At 50.6% G+C, this 17706-nt stretch overlaps 1 protein-coding gene across 1 annotated transcript in view; it reads left to right on the top strand.

The window, feature by feature from the left end:
• Nos (Nitric oxide synthase) overlaps positions 1 to 17706 on the top strand; it is a 761521-nt gene that overhangs the window by 30059 nt on the left and 713756 nt on the right. The gene's annotated exons all lie outside the window — the stretch shown is intronic.

Genomic DNA, 17706 nt, shown 5'->3' with positions numbered 1-17706 from the left:
ACTCCTTCATGTATCCAGCTATTCAAATATATATATATATATATATATATATATATATATATATATATATATATATATATATATATATATATATATATATATATATATATATTATTAAATATGACCGCAAAAGTAAGATTAATAATTCTAACACGAATTTTCTCGATCTTTCGTACGTTTCTTTTCACTGTTGGTGGTAATTCAAAAATCAATTCTCCAAAATTCATTTTTATTTCTAGTCTGACGCGACACTTGAGCGCGTTTCGTAAAACTTATTACATTTTCAAAGACTTTAGCTTACACATACACAACTGAATAGAACTTACACATCTTCGATTTGTTTATATCTACATATGAGTGAGGTGGATGGGGTGAGGTGGTATTAATAGGGTATTAAATTCCTAAACACAAGACAGAACACGAAACAATGGGTATTGAATGGAAGTGATTTGTAGAAAGCCTATTGGTCCATATTTCTTGATGCTTCTATATTGGAGCGGAGTCTTGAGGTGGGTAGAATATAGTTGTGCATTAATTGGCTGTTGATTACTGGTGTTTTCTTGATGTGTAGAGCCTCGCAGACGTCAAGCCGCCTGCTATCGCTGTATCTATCGATGATTTCTGTGTTGTTTACTAGGATTTCTCTGGCGATGGTTTGGTTGTGGGAAGAGATTATATGTTCCTTAATGGAGCCCTGTTGCTTATGCATCGTTAAACGCCTAGAAAGAGATGTTGTTGTCTTGCCTATATACTGGTTTTTTTGGAGCTTACAGTCCCCAAGAGGGCATTTGAAGGCATAGACGACGTTGGTCTCTTTTAAAGCGTTCTGCTTTGTGTCTGGAGAGTTTCTCATGAGTAGGCTGGCCGTTTTTCTGGTTTTATAGTAAATCGTCAGTTGTATCCTCTGATTTTTGTCTGTAGGGATAACGTTTCTATTAACAATATCTTTCAGGACCCTTTCCTCCGTTTTATGAGCTGTGGAAAAGAAGTTCCTGTAAAATAGTCTAATAGGGGGTATAGGTGTTGTGTTAGTTGTCTCTTCAGAGGTTGCATGGCGTTTCACTTTCCTTCTTATGATGTCTTCGACGAAACCATTGGAGAAGCCATTGTTGACTAGGACCTGCCTTACCCTACAGAGTTCTTCATCGACTTGCTTCCATTCTGAGCTGTGGCTGAGAGCACGGTCGACATAAGCGTTAACAACACTCCTCTTGTACCTGTCTGGGCAGTCGCTGTTGGCATTTAGGCACATTCCTATGTTCGTTTCCTTAGTGTAGACTGCAGTGTGGAAACCTCCGCTCTTTTCCATGACTGTTACATCTAGAAAGGGCAGCTTCCCATCCTTTTCCATCTCGTAAGGGAAACGCAGCACGGAACTCTGCTCAAATGCCTCCTTCAGCTCCTGCAGATGTCTGACATCAGGTACCTGTGTAAAAATGTCGTCAACATACCTGCAGTATATGGCCGGTTTCAAGTTCATTTCGACTAAGACTTTCTGCTCGATGGTACCCATGTAGAAGTTTGCAAACAGGACACCTAGGGGAGAACCCATGGCGACCCCATCTACTTTCTTATACATGTGCCCATCCGGGCTCAAGAAGGGTGCCTCTTTAGTACAAGCTTGGAGTAGTTTCCTTAGGATGTTTTCTGGTATGTCAAGAGGAGTGCAGGCCGGATCACGATACACTCTGTCGGCCATCATCCCGATTGTCTCGTCCACAGGTACGTTGGTAAACAGTGATTCTACGTCCAACGAGGCTCTTATCTCTGTGGCCCATGTGCCCCGCAGTAAGTCAACAAATTCCTTTGGAGACTTCAGGCTGAAGGCGCAAGGGACATAAGGAGTCGGCAGGCCGTTGAGTCGCTTCGCCAGTCTGTACGTGGGTGTGGGTATCTGGCTGATGATTGGCCGAAGTGGGTTTCCAGGCTTGTGTGTCTTGACATTTCCATACGCATATCCAGGTTTATATTCCCCAATAATCTTTGGCAGGTGGAGTCCGGATTTCTTGGCGTTCACAGTTTCGATCAGTTTGTTGACCTTTGCTTTCAATTCGGCTGTAGACCTTTGCTACAGCCGAACACACACACACACACACACACACACACACATTTTATTTCATATCCATATCTAGTTTTTTTTTTTTAGTGTCAGAGAAGGACAAATGGAATTCATTTGGCAGTGATGTGGTGGAGGCTGACTCCATACACATTTTAAGTGTAGATATGATAGAGCCCAATAGGCTCAGGAACCTGTACACCTGTTGATTAATGGTTGAGAGGCGGGACCAAAGAGCCAGAGCTCAACCCCTGCAAGCACAAATAGGTGAGTACAAATAGGTGAGTACGTACACACACACACAGTACCATGTTGGTTACACACGGTAACAAACAGTAAATTAGTACAAAACACTGCAGATAGAAGCAAGTCTATAATAATCTTTGGGGTGCCTAGAAAAGGAAATATCATCTAGAGTGCACAGAGCAGCAAAAGAGGTAAAAATTATAGAGAAAATAGTAGGTTTAGGAGGAGGCCTCAATTGAAAGGAAAAATGTCAGTGATTTTAGGAGGATAGGAAAATATGAGACAAAAAATCGCTCCTTAAGGGTGACATTTAATGGAGGTAAACAAATGACGGAAGTGATGACAAACAAATGCCAGGAAACTGCACAGTGATGAGGAAGACAAACTTTGGTCAATAAGACAAGACCTCTTAAAGGAAGACAGAAAAGTTGAAAATAAACCTCGATGAAGCGAAATGTCTAAATGGGAATAGAAATGAAGAAGAAAGAAATGTTTTTCTACAAAGTGTTAAGGACTGGAAAGCTAGTGAAATGGTACATAAAAACAAAGCAACAAAACCATTAGAGGAAGGGGGAATGAACGACAAAGGGAAAGGGAACAGGTTTCTGAAAATTGTATATAGCAACATGGAGTGAGATAACAAATACTGGAGCTAAAATATATAATTCCACGTAGTCCCAGATATAGTCACGCTAACAGAGACGAAACTGTCAGAAAATATTTTAAATGAGCTCATATTCCAAAGGGACCACTCAATTTGGAGACGTGACAGGAAAACTTGGAAGGTGGGAGGAGGTGCTGGTGAAAGAACACCTGAAGATAAGAGTTAATAATCGAAAATCATCGAGATGTTGACATAATGGCATTGCAGATCTGGAATCAGAATGATAAACTGATAATCGTAAATGCCTACAGCCCACCAGCGAGCAACACATGGACAAAGGAGGAACTAGATGACAAACGAGAGCTAAGGCCTCATAATGGTCATGAGAGAGATTATAGTAAAGGCAGATAAAGATGAATCTCGATTGTTGGTACTGGGGGACTTCAACTTTAAGGCAATAGACTGGGAGGTCTACGAGGCAAGAACCGAGAACATTTGGACAGACAGATTTGTAGACCTCCTTCTGGAGACATTCATGTATCAACACGTCAAGCAGGTACCAAGAATGAGGGAAGGGGATGTTCCGCCAGTACTGGATCTAATATTCACCAGGAAAGAAGAAGAGATATTTGACATCTAGTACCATTCTCCCTTGAGAAAGAGTGATCATGTCCTGTTAAATATACTTTGTGATATAATCTAGAAGAGAATGGGGACATGGTAACAGTTGATACACTCAATTTCAAAAGAGGACACGTTGGGAACTTAGAAAAATACTTTAATGAGTTTAATTCGAGAAACTTGTTGCTAGGCAAGAAAGTAAATAAGATGTACGGCAAATTTTGCTATATATACAATAAAGGAACACAAACATTCATACCAAAACAGAGATGCAGAACCAGGAAACAGGATTGGTGCAACAGAAATTGTGAGGGACAGAGAGGATGAGACAATAAAATGGGATCAGTATCGGAAGAGGCTTAACCCGCAAATATGCAGACAAACACGTGAATAACATTTGTGCGAAGAATCACAAATGTTACTCAGGTGGCTCCAGCATGTGAGGTGATTTGATGAAATATCTGGGCCCCAAAAAATCACCGAGTGCTGTTGGGATTTGGGTTAAGAGTTTTACGATTACCAATTCTTTTAACAGTCGTTGTGGCCTAGTGGTGACAGTACTGGACACGCTAAGGTGCGTGGAGCCCCCAGTGCACGGTCACCACACTGTGCACTGTGGTGTACGTAGTCACCACACTACATACACCACAGTATACAGTCACCACACTACATACACCACAGTGCACAGTCACCACACTACATACACCACAGTACACAGTCACCACACTACATACACCACAGTACACAGTCACCACAGTACACAGTCACCACACTACATACACCACAGTACACAGTCACCACACTACATACACCACAGTACACAGTCACCACACTACATACACCACAGGGTCACCACACTACACAGTTCACGGTCAACACTACACAGTTCACGGTCACACTACACAGTTCACGGTCACCACACTCCACAGTTCACGGTCAACACACTACACAGTTCACGGTCAACACTACACAGTTCACGGTCACCACACTCCACAGTTCACGGTCAACACTACACAGTTCACGGTCAACACTACACAGTTCACGGTCAACACTACACAGTTCACGGTCACCACACTACACAGTTCACGGTCAACACTACACAGTTCACGGTCAACACTACACAGTTCACGGTCAACACTACACAGTTCACGGTCACCACACTACACAGTTCACGGTCAACACTACACAGTTCACGGTCAACACTACACAGTTCACGGTCAACACTACACAGTTCACGGTCAACACTACACAGTTCACGGTCACCACACTACACAGTTCACGGTCAACACTACACAGTTCACGGTCACCACACTACACAGTTCACGGTCACACTACACAGTTCACGGTCAACACACTCCACAGGCTACACTGCTTCATGAATATACGAGTGAAAATACACTTACCTATTATTTATATACAAATGTATCCTCTTTACTGAAGAGCTGCAGCTCTGACCTTTGAAGTCAGCGTGGAGGTAAGTGTGGGGAGAGGGGCGTGGGGAGAGTGGGGTGGGGGAGAGTGGCGTGGGGGAGAGTGGGGTGGGGGAGAGTGGGGTGGGGGAGAGGGGCGTGGGGAGAGGGGTGTGGGGAGAGGGGCGTGGGGAGAGGGGCGTGGGGAGAGTGGCGTGGGGGAGAGTGGCGTGGGGGAGAGTGGCGTGGGGGAGAGTGGCGTGGGGGAGAGTGGGGTGGGGGAGAGGGGCGTGGGGAGAGGGGCGTGGGGAGAGGGGCGTGGGGAGAGTGGGGTGGGGAGAGTGGCGTGGGGGAGAGTGGCGTGGGGGAGAGTGGCGTGGGGGAGAGTGGCGTGGGGGAGAGTGGCGTGGGGGAGAGGGGTGTGGGGAGAGTGGCGTGGGGGAGAGTGGGGTGGGGAGAGGGGCGTGGGGAGAGGGGCGTGGGGAGAGTGGGGTGGGGAGAGTGGGGTGGGGCAGAGTGGGGTGGGGCAGAGTGGGGTGGGGCAGAGTGGGGTGGGGCAGAGTGGGGTGGGGCAGAGTGGGGTGGGGCAGAGTGGGGTGGGGCAGAGTGGGGTGGGGCAGAGTGGGGTGGGGCAGAGTGGGGTGGGGCAGAGTGGGGTGGGGCAGAGTGGGGTGGGGCAGAGTGGGGTGGGGCAGAGTGGGGTGGGGCAGAGTGGGGTGGGGCAGAGTGGCGTGGGGCAGAGTGGCGTGGGGGAGAGTGGCGTGGGGGAGAGTGGCGTGGGGGAGAGTGGCGTGGGGGAGAGTGGCGTGGGGGAGAGTGGCGTGGGGGAGAGTGGCGTGGGGGAGAGTGGTGTGGGGGAGAGTGGCGTGGGGGAGAGGGGCGTGGGGGAGAGGGGCGTGGGGGAGAGGGGCGTGGGGGGAGTAAGGGTTGGAGGGAGGAGACGATGGTGTGGGTGATGGTGAGGGTGGATTGAAGGGGATGGTGGTGAAGGGGAGGGGGAGAGCGGAGATGGTGATGGAGTCGTAAGGGAGGAAGCTGGAAGTTGTCACAGTACTCACAGTTCCGTGTTAAGTACAGATGTATCATGCACGGGTATAGTGAAGCTAATGTGTGGTCACGGAGTACCTTGTGGTGTGTAGTACTGGTCCTGTGTGTTTTCCAGACCAGTGTGTAGTACTGGTCCTGTGTGTTCTCCAGACCAGTGTGTAGTACTGGTCCTGTGTGTTCTCCAGACCAGTGTGTAGTACTGGTCCTGTGTGTTCTCCAGACCAGTGTGTAGTACTGGTCCTGTGTGTTCTCCAGACCAGTGTGTAGTACTGGTCCTGTGTGTTCTCCAGACCAGTGTGTTCACAAGACCAGTGATTGTAAGTCCATCAAGATTGTAAGAATACCAGTAAGACCAGTATTAGAGATTGCAACATCGAATGTTGTTTTTTCTTTTGATGGTAAACTGTTTACGTAAATGGACGGGGTAGCAATGGGTCAGGTTTGGGCCCACATTATGCTCATGGTTTCTTATGTAATTTTGAAAACATGTCGCTGGATGGTTGTGCTGTAGAGTTCAAGACCTGTCACTTTTCGTCAGTGTGTTGATGACACCTTGCTTATCTTTATTGATCGTTCTTTATTGATCGTTCACACGTTATTGATCGTTCACACGTTGAGAGTTTTGTTAAGAAATTTAATTCAAACGTGACATTTACTTACGAAATTGAGGAAAATTCTAAAATTTCTTTCCTTGACTCATTAGTTATCAATATTGGAGGTCAATTTGTTATGTCAGCTAACCGTGTAACTCACATTCACTGGTTTGGGTTTGCATTACCTTAGATTTTGTCCAGAAATAAATAAACTTAATACAATCAAAACTTTCATAACTAGCACTTTAAACTCTGATTTATAAATTATCCAGTATTAAAGTTAGGTTTTCATCAATATTTTGTTCGAAATGCGTTTCCTAGTATGACATTTTATCGAGTTCTGAGAAGAGTCTTAAATATTTGAACCTATTGTCGAGGTTCGCACAGTCACAAAAGACTTACATTATGTCAAATTACCGTATCTAGACATTGTAAAGTATTAGATTAGGAAAGATCTTTGGAATATTCTTGGACAGATATCCACAAGTAAGTTTCAAGTTCGTGTTTACTAACAATAACGCAATTGGAGACGACTTAAAATGTAGAGATCCATTACCCTTTGAACTGAGATCTGGTGTTGTTTATCTGTTTAAATGTTGGCACTGTAACTTTCGATATGTGGGAAATACCTCACAAACCCTACAACACCGTATGTGTGAACATATAGGTGTCTCTTACCGTACTGGTCTACGGTAAGAGACACTTAGGCTTACAAGGAGCCCGTAGTTGAGTTCGGTTATTCGCGATAACCTTGTTACTCCGATATTTGGATCACAGTTTTAAATGGAGGTGGGGTTTCCTCCTTTTCTCCCGTTTCTTTTCCGCTTCTGTTTTAGCGCACTGGTTTTAGTCTTGTTTAAATAATATTTTCTTGGTGGCGGATATAGATGCAATGTGTTAACTAGTGTGTCCCATTTTTCAACTACTTTTTAACCATTGTAATCGCTGTGGATTTTGCATGTAATGCAGCTGCTCTTCTTGGATGAATGTTGAGTTTGATGCGCAGGGCTTCAGTAGCTTCACATTGCAGTAAGTAGTGCAATAGTGGCGCCTCTGCTTCTGTTCCACAGATATGACACTCTTTAACTATTGGGTTTATTACCTCGCAGCAGCACTTGTAACCAAGTCTGAGTCTGTGTATGGCTACTGCAAAGTCTCCGGATGAGGCAGGAGAGGACATATTGGATTTCTACTGCTGGGAGGTTAGGGTCATACATATAGGTGAGGGGTGAGGAGTAAAGGTTTAATCTTTGTAGGTAAAGGTTATTGACCTGTGCCTCTTGCCTTGCTCACTGGCTACCGATGACGTCATCGAGCTGCTTCACTGGGAAAACTTCACATAGTGTCGCCATTCTCTCCTGTTCCTCTGAAGTTCCGCGGTGACTTCCTATTGCTTGCATCAATAGCTGTTCTGCATCATCCAGTGTTGGTTTACTCTGCAAAGAATGCTAAAACTTACCTTGATCTTCTGTAGGATCGAGTGAGGAGTATCTCTCATGTTGGGGCAGAACCTAAGTCATGGAGAAAGTGGGGAGGGAAGAAGAGCAGGGTGAGGGGGGGGGAAGGTCCAGGTGCAGCTGGGGACCCCCTTTAATATATCTATAAACAGAATGTTTGTCCCTCCAAGGCTGGAGGCAAGATGCTTGGAGCTGGCCTCATTAAACATTGCAGGATTACTGGCGTTTTATAGAGAGCATCATAGGCTAGATTCCCCTCATGCCCCGCTGGAAGGGGAAATGGTCCCTATACATCCGTTCCTCAAAGTGTGAAACGGATGGGTGTGAAATGTTCTGCCCTGACTCCGTAGACTATAGCATTTGTTTAAATAATCGATGTACCTAATATGTTAATAAAAAAAAAAAAGTGTACAGTGTATATTGTTATTAACACAATAAAACGTATGATGAGATGACAGATTTGCATTTTAGGCACAATTTTTCAGGTGTGTGTGTATGAAGGGGGATAACGCTGCGGGTGTGTGGAGGAAGAGGGACGGTGTATGTGTGTGAAGATAGGGAGGGTGTTGGTAGGGAGATATCAGGTGTGTGGGGTGTGGGGAAGGTAGGGAGCGTGTGTGTTAGCGAGATGGGGAGGTTTGGTGTGAGGGGAGATAGTGAGGGGTGTGTGCGAGTGTGGGGAGGAGATGAAGAGGGTGTGCAGGTGTGCACAGTGATAAGGACAGTGTGTGTCGAAGATGGTTATCATGATGGGGGGGGGGAACTGGCTGTTGACAGTTGGCTCAGACTGTTAGTCTATCAACAGTCAGCTTAGTCAGCCAGCTGCGTCACAGGGAACAAGCAGTCCAGCTGCGTCACAGGGAACAAGCAGTCCAGCTGCGTCACAGGGAACAAGCAGTCCAGCTGCGTCACGAGGAACAAGCAGTCCAGCTGCGTCACGAGGAACAAGCGGTCCAGCTGCGTCACAGGGAACAAGCAGTCCAGCTGCGTCACGAGGAACAAGCGGTCCAGCTGCGTCACGAGGAACAAGCGGTCCAGCTGCGTCACGAGGAACAAGCGGTCCAGCTGCGTCACGAGGAACAAGCGGTCCAGCTGCGTCACGAGGAACAAGCGGTCCAGCTGCGTCACGAGGAACAAGCGGTCCAGCTGCGTCACGAGGAACAAGCGGTCCAGCTGCGTCACGAGGAACAAGCGGTCCAGCTGCGTCACGAGGAACAAGCGGTCCAGCTGCGTCACGAGGAACAAGCGGTCCAGCTGCGTCACGAGGAACAAGCGGTCCAGCTGCGTCACGAGGAGCAAGCGGTCCAGCTGCGTCACGAGGAGCAAGCGGTCCAGCTGCGTCACGAGGAGCAAGCGGTCCAGCTGCGTCAAGAGGAGCAAGCGGTCCAGCTGCGTCACGAGGAGCAAGCGGTCCAGCTGCGTCACGAGGAGCAAGCGGTCCAGCTGCGTCACGAGGAGCAAGCGGTCCAGCTGCGTCACGAGGAGCAAGCGGTCCAGCTGCGTCACGAGGAGCAAGCGGTCCAGCTGCGTCACGAGGAGCAAGCGGTCCAGCTGCGTCACGAGGAGCAAGCGGTCCAGCTGCGTCACGAGGAGCAAGCGGTCCAGCTGCGTCACGAGGAGCAAGCGGTCCAGCTGCGTCACGAGGAGCAAGCGGTCCAGCTGCGTCACGAGGAGCAAGCGGTCCAGCTGCGTCACGAGGAGCAAGCGGTCCAGCTGCGTCACGAGGAGCAAGCGGTCCAGCTGCGTCACGAGGAGCAAGCGGTCCAGCTGCGTCACGAGGAGCAAGCGGTCCAGCTGCGTCACGAGGAGCAAGCGGTCCAGCTGCGTCACGAGGAGCAAGCGGTCCAGCTGCGTCACGAGGAGCAAGCGGTCCAGCTGCGTCACGAGGAGCAAGCGGTCCAGCTGCGTCACGAGGAGCAAGCGGTCCAGCTGCGTCACGAGGAGCAAGCGGTCCAGCTGCGTCACGAGGAGCAAGCGGTCCAGCTGCGTCACGAGGAGCAAGCGGTCCAGCTGCGTCACGAGGAGCAAGCGGTCCAGCGGCGTCACGAGGAGCAAGCGGTCCAGCGGCGTCACGAGGAGCAAGCGGTCCAGCGGCGTCACGAGGAGCAAGCGGTCCAGCGGCGTCACGAGGAGCAAGCGGTCCAGCGGCGTCACGAGGAGCAAGCGGTCCAGCGGCGTCACGAGGAGCAAGCGGTCCAGCGGCGTCACGAGGAGCAAGCGGTCCAGCGGCGTCACGAGGAGCAAGCGGTCCAGCGGCGTCACGAGGAGCAAGCGGTCCAGCGGCGTCACGAGGAGCAAGCGGTCCAGCGGCGTCACGAGGAGCAAGCGGTCCAGCGGCGTCACGAGGAGCAAGCGGTCCAGCGGCGTCACGAGGAGCAAGCGGTCCAGCGGCGTCACGAGGAGCAAGCGGTCCAGCGGCGTCACGAGGAGCAAGCGGTCCAGCGGCGTCACGAGGAGCAAGCGGTCCAGCGGCGTCACGAGGAGCAAGCGGTCCAGCGGCGTCACGAGGAGCAAGCGGTCCAGCGGCGTCACGAGGAGCAAGCGGTCCAGCGGCGTCACGAGGAGCAAGCGGTCCAGCGGCGTCACGAGGAGCAAGCGGTCCAGCGGCGTCACGAGGAGCAAGCGGTCCAGCGGCGTCACGAGGAGCAAGCGGTCCAGCGGCGTCACGAGGAGCAAGCGGTCCAGCGGCGTCACGAGGAGCAAGCGGTCCAGCGGCGTCACGAGGAGCAAGCGGTCCAGCGGCGTCACGAGGAGCAAGCGGTCCAGCGGCGTCACGAGGAGCAAGCGGTCCAGCGGCGTCACGAGGAGCAAGCGGTCCAGCGGCGTCACGAGGAGCAAGCGGTCCAGCGGCGTCACGAGGAGCAAGCGGTCCAGCGGCGTCACGAGGAGCAAGCGGTCCAGCGGCGTCACGAGGAGCAAGCGGTCCAGCGGCGTCACGAGGAGCAAGCGGTCCAGCGGCGTCACGAGGAGCAAGCGGTCCAGCGGCGTCACGAGGAGCAAGCGGTCCAGCGGCGTCACGAGGAGCAAGCGGTCCAGCGGCGTCACGAGGAGCAAGCGGTCCAGCGGCGTCACGAGGAGCAAGCGGTCCAGCGGCGTCACGAGGAGCAAGCGGTCCAGCGGCGTCACGAGGCGCAAGCGGTCCAGCGGCGTCACGAGGCGCAAGCGGTCCAGCGGCGTCACGAGGCGCAAGCGGTCCAGCGGCGTCACGAGGCGCAAGCGGTCCAGCGGCGTCACGAGGCGCAAGCGGTCCAGCGGCGTCACGAGGAGCAAGCGGTCCAGCGGCGTCACGAGGCGCAAGCGGTCCAGCGGCGTCACGAGGCGCAAGCGGTCCAGCGGCGTCACGAGGCGCAAGCGGTCCAGCTGCGTCACGAGGCGCAAGCGGTCCAGCTGCGTCACGAGGCGCAAGCGGTCCAGCTGCGTCACGAGGCGCAAGCGGTCCAGCTGCGTCACGAGGAGCAAGGTGTAGTGTCCCCTTCACCGCCTTTAAGTGTATGTAGTGACTACACAATATTAGGAGGTCATCTCGGCCCGACGTTCATGTGTCTAATCTGTAATGTGTTCTGGTGGGCACTGAAGAGCTTCTGCTTCCTGCCCCGACCAGTCAGAACCAAGCAGTGTTGTACCTGTATTTCAATATATCTTCTGTGTAGCATTCATATTTCAGTATCTCTGGCCTGAAGAGACTGGCGGGATTCCATCCCTCTTCGGTGTTTCCCGGTAGCGGGCCGGAGGGGCACTTCAGATCCCTCGGTTGTCGTTGCTCCCCAACCAACAACGGGAAGAACATTTCAGTATCTTTGAATATGTCATTATGTTCTTCATGTGCGCCAGTCTTCACTTGAGGCTACAGTATTAGCAGGGGAAACACGCAAGATTAGGATGAATTAAACACATATTAACAGTATATATTCACAAGTATTTACATATCCGCCAGCACCACCCGATGTCCTATTCTCCTAATCCTTGATTGGCTTCCCGCGAATCCTTATACACTCCTAGTCTCCGGAAATCACTTTGACTTTTTTAAATTACTAGTCCAATGTTAAACATTTCACATTAGCACGTACATAATACTAACAATATCAACTCACAAATTCCTGCATAGGTTAGCCCTGCTACAATGAGAGTGGTGTTCCACTAGCCGGGGACATGTCACTCGGGCGAGATGTGTCCACGTCTCAGGTCAGCCTCCAGAACAGAGCTGATTCCATGCTTGAGCCAATATGCCATCTCTGACCCCACATCTGTGACATCCTCTCCGGACCTCCTCATTGTGCTTTTAAATACGCCAGCTTCTTATAATTGACTAAAGTTTTTGGGAGGTTTGGCATATACCAGCATCCCGGTATAGCCTCATCTGTTTACCACACTCGCCTCCAGACGTAGCCCATTCATACAAGCTCACATAAATGCTTCCACCGACCTCATATTTTGAGTCTAAATTATTCATATCTATTTGGGACACCTACCTTGATTGGGTATCTCCATTCTCGCATCACATCCGATTTGACTCATGATTCAGGTGATGTCCAAGAATCTCTACTCACATATTTCACTGAGCATAGGTCACGTATACCCCTATGAATTACACTTGTGAACTAGAATATGTTAAGAGCTACACTTTAGACAATTGAACAGTTCAGATGGATGTTCTAAGCGGGTAGCTTGCTTAGAAGTAAAGATGCCACTCATATACACAGTGAACGTGATGTACCTATGATCAAATGTTATGCCTGGGGGAATCTAGGAAAGTGAGTTCGGTATTACTGTATAGCCTCAATATGTTCTCATTGTTTACAAGTTAGCTATAATGTAGCCAAGCCAGGCGGGGATTTAGTTCAGTCTGCAAGTGACTCTCTGACACCCCGACCCTTCACGTTCCACACTACACCGCCCCTATCTACTCTGTGCCTACCCTAGTGGTAGAGTCTGACTCGTGACCCAGCAAGTAAAGTCCAAGTATAAACTGATCTCTCCCACTGATGAATATACATGTTAACCGTGTTTTTTTTTTGTATTAATGCATTAGATACATTTGCATTTGTGCAGCTACCCTAGACTGTATGAAGGGGAGTACAGTGTGTCAAAAAGTGAAGGAAGCTTCAGAAACCCTAGAGAACTGCGATGTTTCGTCTCACTTGTGAACCTAGTTGTAAGGCATTACGACCTAGTCTCACATACCCAACTTAAATTCCCTCTTCTAGTGCATGCCTGCAGGGACGAATTTCCCAGCTTTAGCACGGGGATGATGCACATGTGTAACTCTTACCGAACCTCGGGAGTAGCAGCAGCTCGCAGAAGTGGGCTGAGGGCTCTGTGCCTCTGCTCTTGGTGCCACCTCAAGTGATGCTCAACCCAGATGCGTGTCCACAAGATCTTCTGCTCGCTGACACCCCAGCATACTGCAGCTGGCTACCCACCAGCCAACATGGGTGGCATGACCTCTTACAAACCAATTAATAATTTGTATTCTGCCCCATGAAGTGATACCGAGTGCCTCATAAGACTGTTAAAAATGTTATGAGAGTAATGAACTCTTGCCCAGCCAAATGCGTGTTGAAGGAGTGTGGTGTGGGAACCGACCTGTGAGATTTATATTTATTTAATTTATATGAATTTATATAGAATTCATATTTACGTTAATTTATATACTTCGATAGCAATTTGTATAATGATAAGTGGACTGTATTTCTGCAATAATGTCATAATCTCACAAATCGATCCTCTACACATTAGGGGGGTTTATTAAATTTATATATATGCAGCCAATCAAACTACAATAATAGACTACATACATTGAAGAGGTTCCTTATCTTATAGTACAGCAGGCCTTAGTCCACCAGGTATAACCAGGATGTAGACACCACATTTTCCCTCTTTGAGGTAGCTTCCATCACCCTGGTAACTGATGCACAAAGCATGCTTCCTCGTCTTGACCTGACAAAAGGGCGCTAGCTGTAAAGCCAGATTCCTATATATGACAGGTATATCAGAGAAAACACTGTACATGGAACAATGAAGACCTGGCTTAATTACCTTTAGTTTGAGGCTGCCTCGTGCTCTAACCGGGTCACCCTATATCCAGACATTAATGGCCACAAATGAAAGATAAATGGGTTTCGGAAGAACACTTAACTTGAATTTGTTGACAGCGTGTTGAAGATGGTACATCTTTGGTTTCCATAACACTACGTCCAAGTAAAATTAACAGGAGCCGTATTTGCTCCCGTGAGCCTCTGTGGTCTAATATAAACAATGGCTGCCTCTCCTTCCTCCTGACGCCTGGCTTACATTGTCCAGATGACAGAAAGTGATAGAAGGGTCACATTTACTCTACTTTAATATTGATAATTAAGTTAATTTATATGAGATGTTTTTATGATGGTAAAGTCCAAAGACTAATGTATTTAAGAATAATTCCCACCATAATAGGTGGTGAATTTAAAATAGTATGTGGTAATGATATTCCGTTTTCCATAGACGGTAATTCCACTACAAGTTACGTTTTCTATGGGTAACTTGTTTATACAATACAGCAGTTATTATCTGTCTGTATGATATATTAAATGGTGTCGGATTTTCCGACATGTGGTGACAACTTGGTTGGAAACCTCTGTGACGAAAGTGCTATGCTTGCTAGCACCTCCAGACGCTAGCTACGCCATCTTACTCCTCGCCCGCACACTGCCTGACACTCTGACATCACTGTTGACGTCTTACTGACCAAATAACACTGGGACAATTACCATTCTTGATGGGTCAGAATGGCTTCTTCTCAACTAGGTCAACGTGGCGATCAAGTAAACTTCCCAAAATGAAGAAATGGAGAATATAATGATAAAGTCGACTGAAGGCAGTTCACCTGCATGGAAATTCCTACCTGACTTGGAACTCCGATGTCTCACCAGCCAACACGGGTGTTGCTGGTAAGGTGTCGTCAAGAGCACAGAGAGGAGGTTTTTGCTGCCTCCCTGAAGCTTGGGCTCAGCAGCTAGGTGGTGGTCTTGTTCTTCTTAATACAGGCGCCGCAGACGCCGCTCCTGCCCGCCTCCACGAGCACCGTCACTGTGAAAGGTTCCCAGTCAGTAACTGTGCCTTCTTCCTCACTCTGCTGTCTCCGGCTGGCTCAACATCAACACGGAAAGGGGAGGGAACTATCAGGATAAAGCGCCAAGCTATTACGACTATATAGCACATGGAAGGGTAAGGATTTTGGGATGGGACGGCGGAAAGGAATGGTCCCAAACCACTTGGACTCTCGAGGATTGAACGCCGACCTGCACGAAGCAAGACCGTCGCTCTACCGTCCAGCCGAAAACGAGAGACATCAGTGAGCAGTGACCTCACTGCCTCGGCCTCCTCACTGGCCGGGCCGCGTGGCCTCCACTTGAGCAACATGTGGTGGTGGTCAGCTGATCCTGGGGCCCCCACCCTCACAGTGGCAACAGCTGGGTGGCAGACTGAGGCCCCCACCCTCACAGTGGCAACAGCTGGGTGGCAGACTGGGGCCCCACCCTCACAGTGGCAACAGCTGGGTGGCAGACTGGGGCCCCACCCTCACAGTACCAACAGCTGGGTGGCAGACTGGGGGCCCCACCCTCACAGTGGCAACAGCTGGGTGGCAGACTGGGGCCCCCACCCTCACAGTGGCAACAGCTGGGTGGCAGACTGGGGGCCCCACCCTCACAGTACCAACAGCTGGGTGGCAGACTGGGGGCCCCACCCTCACAGTGGCAACAGCTGGGTGGCAGACTGGGGCCCCCACCCTCACAGTGGCAACAGCTGGGTGGCAGACTGGGGGCCCCCACCCTCACAGTGGCAACAGCTGGGTGGCAGACTGGGGGCCCCCACCCTCACAGTGGCAACAGTTGGGTGGCAGACTGGGGCCCCCACCCTCACAGTGGCAACAGCTGGGTGGCAGACTGGGGGCCCCCACCCTCACAGTGGCAACAGCTGGGTGGCAGACTGGGGCCCCCACCCTCACAGTGGCAACAGCTGGGTGGCAGACTGGGGGCCCCACCCTCACAGTACCAACAGCTGGGTGGCAGACTGGGGGCCCCACCCTCACAGTACCAACAGCTGGGTGGCAGACTGGGGCCCCCACCCTCACAGTACCAACAGCTGGGTGGCAGACTGGGCCCCTACCCTCACAGTGGCAACAGCTGGGTGGCAGACTGGGGGCCCCACCCTCACAGTACCAGCAGCTGGGTAGCAGACTGGGGCCCCCACCCTCACAGTACCAACAGCTGGGTAGCAGACTGGGGGCCCCACCCTCACAGTACCAACAGCTGGGTAGCAGACTGGGGCCCCCACCCTCACTGGAGCACCAGCTGGGTGGCAGACTGGGGGCCCCACCCTCACAGTACCAACAGCTGGGTAGCAGACTGGGGCCCCCACCCTCACAGTGGCAACAGCTGGGTGGCAGACTGGGGCCCCCACCCTCACTGGAGCAACAGCTGGGTGGCAGACTGGGGCCCCCACCCTCACAGTGGCAACAGCTGGGTGGCAGACTGGGGCCCCCACCCTCACAGTGGCAACAGCTGGGTGGCAGACTGGGGCCCCCACCCTCACAGTACCAACAGCTGGGTAGCAGACTGGGGGCCCCACCCTCACAGTAGCAACAGCTGGGTGACAGACTGGGGGCCCCACCCTCACAGTACCAACAGCTGGGTAGCAGACTGGGGGCCCCCACCCTCACAGTACCAACAGCTGGGTGACAGACTGGGGGCCCCACCCTCACAGTACCAACAGCTGGGTAGCAGACTGGGGGCCCCCCACCCTCACAGTACCAACAGCTGGGTGGCAGACTGGGCTCCCCCCCACCCTCACAGTACCAACAGCTGGGTAGCAGACTGGGCTCCCCCCCACCCTCACAGTACCAACAGCTGGGTAGCAGACTGGCCCCCCCCCCCACCCTCAGTACCAACAGCTGGGTGGCAGACTGGGGGCCCCCACCCTCACAGTACCAACAGGTGTTACAGGTATTGAGAAAAGGGGCCCAGGTCCCACGTGACTAAGGGAACTCACATATTACCACGTGATGGCCTCAGGAGTAAAAGAGAGAATAACGGACGCCATAAAACACCCTAAAACTCTCGTAACTAACTAATGACATCAGAGTCGACCCGAGCACCATCGCGCCGGCAAAATATTGCATTGTTTTTTTGGAATAATGCAACAATGAGATCCCGGTACATTAATTAACTCGTACAAGTATAAAATATATATTTGCTTGCAGTCGTTTATGTTTGAGGGGGGGGGGGTGTTCAGGGGTGGTGGTGATCTACCAGTGGTGGGTGTGTTCAGGGGTGGTGGTGATCTACCAGTGGTGGGTGTGTTCAGGGGTGGTGGTGATCTACCAGTGGTGGGTGTGTTCAGGGGTGGTGGTGATCTACCAGTGGTGGGTGTGTTCAGGGGTGGTGGTGATCTACCAGTGGTGGAAGTGTTCAGCATGAGACACACTAAGGAGAACACAAGGGAGAAGGAGCAGGGATGAGAGGAGGCAAGACAGAACAACTAGGGGAAGCATCGTATTTTGAACTGTATAGATTAAACTTAGATCAGGATAATTATCCTGATCTAAGTTTTAATCCTAGGATTTTCTATCGATAAATCATATATTAATATATCATTTACTGTAAAAATAAGACCACATTATCCTGCTATAGTGAAG

The sequence above is a fragment of the Procambarus clarkii genome, chromosome 16 (assembly GCF_040958095.1).
Source record: "Procambarus clarkii isolate CNS0578487 chromosome 16, FALCON_Pclarkii_2.0, whole genome shotgun sequence".
Taxonomy (NCBI): Eukaryota; Metazoa; Arthropoda; class Malacostraca; order Decapoda; family Cambaridae; genus Procambarus; species Procambarus clarkii.
Note: the sequence above shows the minus strand (reverse complement) of the source record. Positions and strands in the feature narration are given on the sequence as shown.